This window comes from Rhinolophus sinicus, linkage group LG01, assembly GCF_036562045.2.
Source record: "Rhinolophus sinicus isolate RSC01 linkage group LG01, ASM3656204v1, whole genome shotgun sequence".
Taxonomy (NCBI): domain Eukaryota; kingdom Metazoa; phylum Chordata; class Mammalia; order Chiroptera; family Rhinolophidae; genus Rhinolophus; species Rhinolophus sinicus.
Window position 1 is genome coordinate 174,274,305 of NC_133751.1, and position 12,472 is coordinate 174,286,776.

The following is a 12,472-nucleotide window of genomic DNA, read 5'->3' on the forward strand; positions in this document are numbered from 1 at the left end:
ACCTAATCACAGCTGAAGTTCTGTTAAAAAAAACACTGCCCCTGTCTATTAAAGTTCTCATGTCTGGTTAATTTTGTCTAAAAGCAATTTAATTCTTAAAATTATGTGAAGAAATGATAAAGTTAAAGGTATGCAAGAAACCAAATATAGTAAGACTGTTTCAGTCATTAGAAACTTTGTATTTGAATTATAATTGTTATTAAGTTATTGTGGTCAAAACCTCACTACAGGTTAAAATAATATGTGTGGGATATTAGGAACATCTTTAGTTCACTCAGTGAAAATTTACAGAAACATTTTATCTTTCTATTAAAACTTTTCAAATATTTAAACAACCCAATTGCTTATGGATAGCTTTCTTATTAAAGAGAGAGCAGTTACATCTGTGCTGAAAAACATGTGTATATTCAACATCAATTTTTTTCACAAAAATATTCTATATATCTAATTACTCCATTTATATGAAAAATATTTTGCATATTTTGACAATTATAGCTTCGATTTAGATTGGTGGATTCTTGCCTCTTTTTAGATGCAATTCTGAATTCCTGGCATATTCATGTTCTAATGGTTTGTTAATTTAGGAAGAAGACTTTTAAATATGATAATCTACTCCATCAAAATTTGTAGCCCTATTAGGACAGATATAACTTTATCTTCAATATTGAACTTAAAAAAAAAGATTAATAAATAACACTATCATTAACATCAGATGTTTCAATTATGACAGAATTAATTTCTTTATACTTTACTCCCATTCCTTGAATTATATGAAAAAGTAAAAGATTATTGGAATTCTCTGATTTTTCTACTGGAACCATCCAAACATGCTGCTTTAAAACTGCCACCTTTTAATTCTTTGTTAATGGAGTCAGAATATCAACAAGTTCATATCTCATGGCAAACAGTTCACATGCAAAAATAAACTTGTATTAACAAATAAACTAACTAATATTGAAGAGTTATTTCATTTAAATGAAAAGCCATGCTTCACTTATTGATATATGACAGCATCTCTGTCACTGCACATATTAAGTCATTATTTTAAGAGGCAATATTTAAATAATGACAGAAAATATTCAGTAGTTTTTATTTTCTGATTTATCTATTTTTTGAATTATGGTAGAATATGTCTTCTGTTGCAATCATAATAGCACTAGCTATTATAGCAATAGCTACAATAGTAGCTTTCATGACAAATGTTAAATATTTACAAATACTTTCTCTAACTTACACGTTAACTATCAATTGTCTCAAAAGTAGAAAATCAATAAACATGCTCAAAGTTTTTAGCTCATTCCTGTTAGAAGGTTTTATTGCAAAACAAAAGGTACTACCTGACAATAATGAATAGAAAGTTGAAGATTTATGCCATAAAATGATTGCAAAACCATTGTGACATTTCAGAGGATTTTCTATGTGCACATAGCAGAGATGCTCAGCCTCTATTTCTTGCACATATTTCATATACAACTAACTGCATGCTTCCTATTGACCTCACCAATTTGGTGACCATGAGGCCTCCATTAAAACTGGCTAATATGCCAAGTGGCCTAGCTGGCACCTGCATAAAATATTTCTCTTATCACCATCCAAATCCAAAAGGAGTTAGCTCTTCATAATTGTTAATGTCTGAACACATCTAATTTTATTAGCCCGCCTTATAAATATTTCCATGAAGGTATAAAGATAGTAGAGAAGTGTTACAAATAAATTTTTTTAGATTTATCCATATTTTAAATTAATACTTGGTTCACTGCATATTCAGCTTACAAACTACTAGAGGATTAAATTAGATTGAACACAGATAGCAGGCATGAACAAACAAAAGGATAAATGGTCACGAGGGCTTTATGTTCACTTTGTCATTGAATACAAAAAAGATTTTTTTCAAAGTTAATAAGTGGGGAAGATAAGAAGCTACTATACTTGCGGCTCCAATTCTTTAAAATACCTGGAAATCATTCATGTCCCCTGCCAACTACCAATATTTCCCAGGCTTCCTTGAAGTTAGGTTGGGACCATGCGACTGTTCTGTCCACAGGACGGTGAGGTGTGTTCCTTCTGGCCTGAGGCATTGAAGAGGAAATACACCTCTTTCTTTTCTCTTTACACTGGCCTTGAGCAAAGTTTTGAGGCCATGAGATAACAATCTGAGCCCCTGTAGTCATTACATGGGAGAAATTAACTTGTATTGTCAACCAACTGGCATAAAATTAACTTTGAATTAAAACCTTTTGTTGTGCTAAATCTGAGAGCTGGAGATTTTTCAGTTACTACACCCTCTGTGTAGCCTAGTATCTCCTGGCAAATATACAAGTATGTCTTCCCTAGATATTCCATCGTTTGCTCACACATTTTCAGGCTGTGCTCGAATATTTCCTTGATCACTGAAATCATTTGCACTTCAGAACTGGAAGATTAAGGTTTTGTTAACACTATTAATGTGGGCGCATAATGAGGTATAACTGGGGTTTGGGGGACATGGTGGCAAAGAGAGGTTGGGGGGCAGATGTTCCATAATTCTATGTCTTCCACTCATTGTCCATCCAAAAGATCTGGGCAGCTTCTGTTAACTCAACACTTATGCTATCCTAGCAACTAATCCTCTTCTGTTAGTATTTAGACAAGAATCATGCTTCTCTGTTTTATGCTCACATGGGTACAGAAATGCTCACATGGGTACAGCCATCACCAAAGTTGGGGTGTGAAAGAGAAAATTTTTAAAAATGAAACATTAGTCTCAAAAAAAAAAAAAAAGCTTTTAAAAATATTGTCCATGCTTTAAAATATTTTTAAAATACTGTTTATTTTTATGTTAGAACCATTCTGTTTTTATTAATATAGCTTTGCAATATATTTTGAAATCAGTAATGCCTCCAGCTTTGTTCTTGTTAAATGTTGCTTTGGCTACTCAGCGTCTTCTGTGTTTCCATATTAATTTTAGGATTTTTTTTCTATTTCTTTAAATAATGCTATTGGGATTTTTATGAGGATTGCACTGAATCTGTAGATAGCCTTGATAGTATGGACTTCTTAATGGTATTAATTCTTCTAATCAATGAGCACAAAATGTGTTTCTATTCATCTGTCTCATTTAATTTCTTTCACCAATGTTTTTATAAGTGCATAAGTATTTCACCTCTTTGGTTAAGTTTACTCCTAAAAAAATTTATTATTTTTGTTGTTACTGTAAACGCATTTTTTTTTGAAATTTACTTTTCAGAAAAATTCATTGCTAGTGTATTAAAACAAATAGACATATAGATCAATGGACCAGAATAGAAAGACCAAAAATAAATCCACACATTTATGGTTAGGTGATCTTCAACAAGGATGCTAAGAGCACATAGGAGAAAGTATAGTCTCTTTAATAAATAATGTTGGGAAATTGGATATCCACATGCAAAGAATAAAATTAGAACTATATCTTACACCATATACACAAATTAACTCAAAATGTGTTAAAGATTTAAACATAAGACCTGAAACTCTAAAACTAGTAGGGGGAAAAAAAACAGAAAAATATGTTTATTGACTTTGGTCTCGGCAAAGACTTTTTGGATGAAACCAAAATCACAGGAAACAAAAGCAAAATTAGACTAATGGGATGACAGCAAACTAAAAGCTTCTGCACAGCAAAGGAAACAATCAACAAAATGAAAAAGCAAATTATGAAATGGGAGAAAATATTTGCAAATCATATATCTGATAAATGAATAATTTACAAAATGTATAAGGAACATACAATGCAACAGCAAAAGACAAAAACAAACAAACAAACAAAAATCCAAAATCCTGAGTAAAAAAAATAGGTAAATCACTTGAACAGACTTTTCTCAAAAGAAGACATACAAATGCTCACGGGCAGCAGGTATCACTAACCAACAGGAAAATGAAAATATAATGGCCATTTTTAAAAAGACGAAAGATAACCCTTGTAAACTATTGTACAAACTATAAATTTGTACCACCATTATGGAAAGAAATACGTTTTTTTTTCTTCAAAAATTAAAAATAGAACTACCATATGATCCAGCAATCTTACTTCTAGGCATATATCCAAAGGAAATAAAATCAGGATCTCTATGAGGTATCTGTACACCCACTTTTAACGCAGAGCCAAGGTATGAAAACAACTTAAATGTCCATTGATGGATGAATGGATAAAGAAAATGTGGTATATATACCTGAACCCCAGTGAAGAGTTGAGGATTGAAGCTTTAGTGATAGGTGCTATGAGTCAGACTCCTTATGGATGAGTGGCCTCAGACAATTTGGTGTTCCTCATCCCAGGACTCCCTTGCGAGCTCCTGTAGATCTCTCTGGAACCCATAAGACCTGGCTCTGGAAAGAATGGTCCAGTTTCAGCACCTCAGGCCTATTTCCACCACCCTCTGAAAGGCCCCTGATGCTCAGCATGTCCATCCTGGGCCATCCTTTCTCTGTCCCTCCATCAGGACATGTACTTACTCCCTTCACATACCTGAAGCAACGCAACACACACTGTGGATTTCAACCATACCCTGACTTCCTGGGAATCCCCACACTGTACCCACCCACCCAGGCCAGGCCCTGGAACTGGTCCTCAGGTGTCCTCAATACTGCCACGTGCGCGCGCGCACACACACACACACACACACACACACACCAAACAAACAAACAAACAAACAAAAACAAGGAAACATTATTCAACCTTAAAAAGAAAGAAAATCCTGCCATTTTTGAACCTGGAGGACATTATGCTAAGTGAAAAAAGCAAGGCACAGAAAGATAAATACTGTATGTTCTCACTTATAAGTGGAATCTAAAATAGTGAAATTCATAGAAGCAGAGAGTAGAATGGTGGTTGCCAGGAACGGTACAAAGTTTATTATGCAAGATGAATAATTTCTGAAGACCTAAGGTATGCCATGGTGACGATAGCTAATATACAGTGTTGTATAATTGAAATTCTCTAAGTAGATCTTAAGTGTTCTAACCACAAAGAGAAGAACAATATAATATATGAAGTGACACATGTTCATTAGCTTGATTATGGTGATCATTTCACAATGTACACATATATCAAAACATTAAGTTGTACACTTTAAATAGATATATTTTTATTTGTCAATTATACATCAATAAAGCTGTTACAAATTACTGTCCACTAAGCCACTGCTTACCCTCTGCCTGCTTCATGTTTTTTCATAGCATATTATACAACCTTGACTTAGGTTATATGTATATGTATATACATATAGCAGGAGCAACAGTAACAACAAAAGTGTGCAAGGAAAACAATTTCTTCAGACAAATTTCATACATATATATATACATATATACATATACATATACATATACATATACATATACACACACACACACACACACACACACACACACACTACAGGGCAATTTGAAGGAAGAGTTTTTACTGGGATATGACCGATAGTGATGTTAAGGTATTAGCTCTCTAATAAACCAAGTTTTAAAATCTATATAGGAAAGCCATAATGAGATCTTGAAAAGATCATATGACTTGGATCATATGACTTTCTGTGTATTTTTTATCTTAGTAAATTTAGGATTTCCTATTAACTAAATTTATCATTTATTTTGAGAACTATGGACAAGTTTTTTTTTTTTTTTAAGGAGTTGTTTTAAATTACTAATTTCAAACAATCAGGAGTTAAAGCACCAAAACAAAAAAAGATTATTAAGAGAAAACTTGGTGACTCTTTAAGGCATTATGGATGAGCCACTGGCTGGCTTTCCTTCTACAGCCTGTACAGTAAGTGTACCTGGTTTCTGATGGAGGTCATTCTTCACTTTAGTATTTTGTAAAATATTAAAACTTCTAATGCTAATTATATTTTATAGTTATTTTATATTTTATAGTTATTTTATAGTTACATAGATTCTGTACTCTATTTCGAAATCTTTCACATCTTATATCTAAATCAAAATTCAAATAGGATGTAAATTTTATGATAAATCATAAAAATTAAAGTTAAATTACCAATGCTTTCAATGGGTTTACACGGTAGCAGTTTAGGAGCAAAGCATCATCTCAATATCAAAAAGCACATGTATTTTACTACTTTGATTTCCTGTTAGTAATTACACAATCAGTCAAATTGATCATTCTGGCATTAATTCTGCCAAGATATCCCAAAGAGTGCTCTGAAAATTCTCATTCATGAAATTTTACAGTGTTCTAATATAATGATCAAAATGTTGTCTTAATTGCATTTTACTGCTAAAAGATGCTTGTGCATTCTGTAATCTTTTAAATAGCAATATCCTGCCTCTTTATTGATACTGTAAATTGACACTAATTTTTCTCAGAACATTATAAGTATTTCCCCAAATAATCAGATGATAGCCTAGATAATTATTATCTAGCATGCTTAGATACATATGTATGATTACACAAAATATAGACATTTTTAGCAACAAATAATTAAATAAAAATGTCAATTATGTACCCATTCTGTATTTAGTTAGTAAGTTTATTTCAGAGACTGAAAGTTACCTCTATTTATACAGAAATTAAATTTGTTCAAATAAGGATCAAATTTTTTGTGTTTGACAGAAACTAGTTATATTACAACTTTTTTCCAGAGGGTAAAATATTACTTTTTTTTTTTTTTTTTTTTTTTGGTAAAACTGGCACACACTCACACATTTTTTTTTCTCTTCTTTCTAATAAATTTCATACATTTTCTCAAAAGACATTTTAAATCAGAAGTATTACAGCTAAGTTAAACTGATCAGATACACCATTCCTTAGCCAAGGACAACTGTCACATAAATTCTCTGAATTTTATTTTGATCTTTTTGAGACATTTGTATGTTTGTAGCATATACACTTGTACTTAAACACACTTATAAATCAAGTATCACTATAATTTTTAAAATACCCCTGGGTTTTTATTAAAATGATGCTAAAATGCCTACCTAAATATTTCTAGGACAGCAAAGACATAGAAATATTGATTTCCTGCAACAACACTTATTCCTCACATATTTCATTGAGCAATTTTGAAACTAGAAAATAGAACGATGAATTTGTCAGGTTAGGCTTAATTTGTGCTTCATTCAATGTAGAGACTTTTTTTTGTTTAATTTTATAACATCTTATAGAAAAATTTCAAGCTTTTCTCAGTTTTCTTTTTGTTCCATTTTCATATCACTCATGGTAATACCGATAAGAAAAGGCACACACACCCATGTAAGCTGGAGGAGTCTGAAAGTCTGATTGAATCTCTTTTACTAGTATACTAGTAAAATCTCTTTTACTAGTATACTAGTATACTAGCACTGGACAAGTATATTTATTAGGAACCAATGTTTATGGTTCCTAATAAATATACTTGTCCAGAAGTGATCCCAGTTGCTCAGTCTGGATTTCCTGGACAATATGCTGGATGGGTTCAGAGCTTCCTCTTTTCCCCAGCTGGAGAGTATTGCAACTGAATACAGCTTCTCATGGACCAGAGTAGCTTCCTCACTCCTGTGAGAGGGCACTGCAATTTATCAAAGATCACAATTTCTCCAGGTACTACAAACACTAAGTCTTTAAAATAGCATATATCTAAACTAAACTGCATGACTCTCAAATAGTTCTTCAAATAAAAAGTGTTTTTTTTACACTTTAATATAAAATGGAAGAAACAGCAGGGCAGCGTCTCCTGTGGAGCAAAAACCCAATGAATGTTTGATAGCACCTGGCCACAGCATGCACCTTCCAGGCTGATGGAAGAATTGAGTGACCTCTGCACCCCAATGCTTACCTGCGGTTTATAAGCTCCTCAATAAAGACTATTTCTTAAACCATATCATTACAATGTTGTGGATTTTGCACCAAGCCCTGTTACGTGACATTTTGTTGAATGCACGATTATTTTTAAAAATACAAAAAGAAAAAGTTATTTTCAAAAGCCTGTAAATCTTAACAAAAACCAATAAATTGATTTTAAAGCACAGATATTTTTCATCCAAAGGTCTTATAAACTTTTTGAACAGATCAGAATAAATCATAAAAATTAAAATAATTTAATTCTAAATATGCTTGACCTTTTATCATTGTATAGGAGATGAAGCATCTACCAAATTTTCTTTGATATACAAGTAAATAATTAATCTTCAGAATTATTTTATCTATAAACCAAATTAATAATTTATTAGCGATAAAACACCTTTACATTGTTTTTCAACTTGCCCCCCCTTTGGTGACATTCTAATATCGCTCTTTTGTTTGTACATGGATTTTTAAATAGTACATTAGTAGTTTCAAACTTCTTTTTTGTAACAAAACTTTGTTTCAAATAAAATCTTATACACAATCACAATATATGAAGTATAAACAGTTTGAAATTTATCTCATAGAAATCATTTCCAATTTATGACTACAAATTTATTTTGAATTCAAATTACTAACTATACCTTTTGTAATGTCTTTTGGAAATCCATTATGAAACTTTCCTAAACAGATTGAATCCTTATTTATTTATTCTAGCAGCAAACATTTCAAGACTTCTCTCTTGTCAATACCGAGGGCACTACGGCAGAGCCCATGTTAAAAGGAGTCAGCTGTAAAACCACATGTCTCGGATTAGTGTTTCAGCTCAGGTATGCTAACCCACTGACTGGGAGCAAGAGCTTTAGCTTCTGCTGGCCTCTCCTTGAGTCATGAGTGTTAAGAGGGGACTACTACGTGACCACTTAGAAGCATGCTTGGGTTTAATAAGTGTTCTCTGTGAATAGTTATCATTAGGGCAAGTGTATAATAAATGATCCAAATCACAACACTTTTGAGATGAAAGGGTGCTCCATTAATAATTGTTGCTAAACATAAACCAAGACTTTCCCAAGCAAACTGGAATATATGATCAACTTAGCTAACAGACTTTTGCTGATTTTAGGATGTCTAAAGTATTGTCGTGCGGGAGATCCTGCTGGGTCTCTGCTCCCGCTCCCCATACAAGAACGCAGGACATGGTGAGGCCAAAAAGGAACACCCACGGAGCCATAGGTAGGGGAGTCATACCACTATATTCTCTCTGGCGGCACTATACTCGCACTGGAGGCTGGATCCACACTGTCCGCAAACCGCCATCCACACTTGCCAGCCCAGCCACCATCTTCTTGCTAGCCCCCATTCTTTCTCCTCTTCCCTGCTAGCATAGCCACAGCAGTTATATTAGTGGCCAATGGCTCACTGGTTACAGCTGACGGCCAACTAGCCACAGCTGATGGCCATCCAATCACAGTTGATGGCCATTTACTACCTGAGCCAGCACCTGTCTATGTGAGGCCGAGAGCCTGGAAACTACTTTCTGGGGCTCTGCCCCCACAGTATCTCATAGAAATATAATATTAATCAATTATAGAGTTATTAAAATGGACAAACATGTAGGAATTTGTGATAAATTTTGTTGAAATTATTTTTAGGGCAATGTTACAATTAAAAGTAAAGTGACTGAAAATGATAGTCCGATAAAGTTGGACAAAAAATAACGAAGAACAGAAAATATACAAAGAAAGTCATAAAATACATATGCATATGCACTTTAAAAAAATTATAAAGGACTTTGATAAACTTGATAAAGTCCTCAAATATCTTTGCATTAATATTTTTATAATTATAATCATTCTGTGAATGTAAAATGAGAAATAATGAATGTCATGTTTTGTTGTCATATGCTACTGTCAAAAGTTGTGCCAAATATTGTTCAGTCTAGAAATTAGCAGATAGTGACAATTACATCCTGTTTCATTAAATGAAAGATATACATATTTTCATTGCAATTATTTTTATTTGCAAGCTAAATTCCCAATATATTTTTAACACTAAATACGAAATGTTGGTTTCAATTTTAAGTGTATTTACTTTTGTTTTCCATTTTTCAATGCCTAATAAGTAACTCCCTGAATAAGGCCACTGTGAAGATTAAATAAGATGCGTCATGAGCAGCACATAGCACAAAGCTTTGTTCATGCAATAAAATTTAATAGTTTAAATTGTGTTATTTAACTCACTCCGGTGCCAAACATTGAGATTTAAAATATGAATGAAATATAGATGCTGCCCCAGAGTGCTTACTCTGTAACTGGGGATTCTGATATTCCAATACATATTACAAAACAATCTTATAAGTACCACGATAGAGATTAACCAAACATTCTAGCTGTGGTGGGGTGGAGACAGACAACTCACAGAATGATTTTAAACCATTAAAGCTGTGCTTATCAAAGAACAGGAGAGAACTGCAGAAATCTCAGCACATAAAACTCTTCAAACCCCTGCACAGAGACTGGATCTACTCTAGCATGGCTTCTAGCAGCTTAAAGCCATATCCCTAGAATGACCATAGCTCCCTTTAAAATGCCTGCCAGGAGAATTCACTGTTTGTTCCAGCCAAAATCTAATGATTGGCAGATAGGTTCTTGAACCCCTTCTTAGAGCAGTTACTTTAGGAAGCTTGTAATTGTAAATCCTTTCTCTGCCCTTAAAGAAATAAATCTACCACCGAAAACTGTTTCCCTGAGGATTTGAGAGCTGTCTCTTTGAATGTAAACATTCGGGGAGCTAATTCTCCCTCTCCTCACAGCCAGTCCCTATGGAGCATAAGGGCCTAAACTGATGGGTCTTGGTCTATGTTACACCACTGCTTCCTGCCATAAAGATAGGAGAAGTTTGTTTTTTTTCTTCATGTAAGTGCCAATTAACAGACCTGGATGGTCTAGTCATATGGACCAATCCCCTGTCCACCCCTCAGTGCCTTTCCTTTGCACACCTCAACCCTAAAAAAACAAACCAAAAACAGAAACAAACAAAAAACCCAGGCTTTTGTTTCAATGAAATGGATTACCGTTCATACTGAAGCCTCTTTCCTATTGTAATACTTACTGAAATAAATCTATCCTTACTACTTAAAAGCCCAGCTTCATTTATGTTTTTCATGCCTGTCATGCAGGGACTCATGTGGGGTCTCAGCTCCCGTAACCCACTTAAGAATGCAAGACATGGTGAGGCCAAACAGGAACACCAACGGAGCCACAGATAGGGGAGTCATACCACTATATTCTCGCTGGTGGCTGAGTTGGAGACACAGGAAGCAGGAGCCACACTATCTGCAACCTGCCATCCACTTCTCTGCCAACCAACCCCACTTGCTAGCTTCAATCCACGCTTACTAGTTCAACCACTATCCTCTTGCTAGCCCCCATTTCCTGCTAGCATAGCCATGGCAGTTATATCAGTGGCCAATGGCTCACTGGTTACAGCTGACGGCCAACTAGCCACAGCTGATGGCCATCCAATCACAGTTTATGGCCATTTACTACCCGAGTGAGCGCCTTTCCACGTGAGGGCGAGAGCCTGGAAACTGCACTCCTGGATCTGTCCTCACAATGAGCATACCAAAGAGAATTCAAGAATATTTTAGGTATATTCCTTAATTTCTCTGAATGGCTTTAAGAAAACCTATGTCGTGCGGGAGACCCTGCTCGCTGTGCCATTTGTCGTGCAGGGTGTCCTGCGCGGGGAGGCCTGCGGGGTCTCAGTTCCCGCTCCCCACATCAGAATGCAGGATATGGCTAGGCCAAAAAGGAACACCCACGGAGCCATAAGTAGGGGAGTCATATCACTATATTCTCGCTGGCGGCATCCGCCTCTCTGCAATCTGCTCTTGCTAGCTCAGCCACCATCTTCTTGCTAGGCCCCATTTTCCTGCTAGCATAGCCACAGCAGTTATATTAGTGGCCAATGGCTCACTGGTTACAGCTGACGGCCAACTAGCCACAGCTGATGGCCATCCAATCACAGTTGATGGCCATTTACTACCTGAGCCAACACCTTTCCATGTGAGGCCGAGAGCCTGGAAACTGCTTTCTGGGGCTCTATCCCCACAACCTATCATTCCCTTCTACTTATTCTCTTTAGGCAACAGAATAGAAATACCTTGTGAGTATAAATTAGATCACCTGAGCTTTTGTGTTTAAGTGCTCTAAATGATTCTGCTAACCACTGTGTCAGTAAGGGAAACAAATATTGATTATTCAGTTCATATAGTATCATTTTTTAAATTTCTTAGGAACATATTGTCTCCAAGTTGTGAAAAACTGTACTTTCACGTCACTCTAAACCTGACACATTCTTTAGAAAGGAGTCAGAGCCAAATCAGAGGCGTCTATGCACAACACTGCTGGTTACTTTCAACAAAGACATCTGAGCAAGATGAAAGGGAAGGACCTAGGCAAAAGCCAGGGTTTCTCTCCATGCTCCTGTCTGACTCAGGCAGAATCTCTCCAGGGTTATGAAGAAGAGGGAACCAGGGTTCCTTCCTCCCCAGGAGACACAGGCCCTGGACTCCAGAAGCACTGTCTCCCCTTTGGCTCAAAACTGGGTATAGCAGTGGTGTCATGCGGGAGACCCTGCTCGCTGCGCCATTTGTCGTGCCGGGAGGCCTGCGGGGTCTCT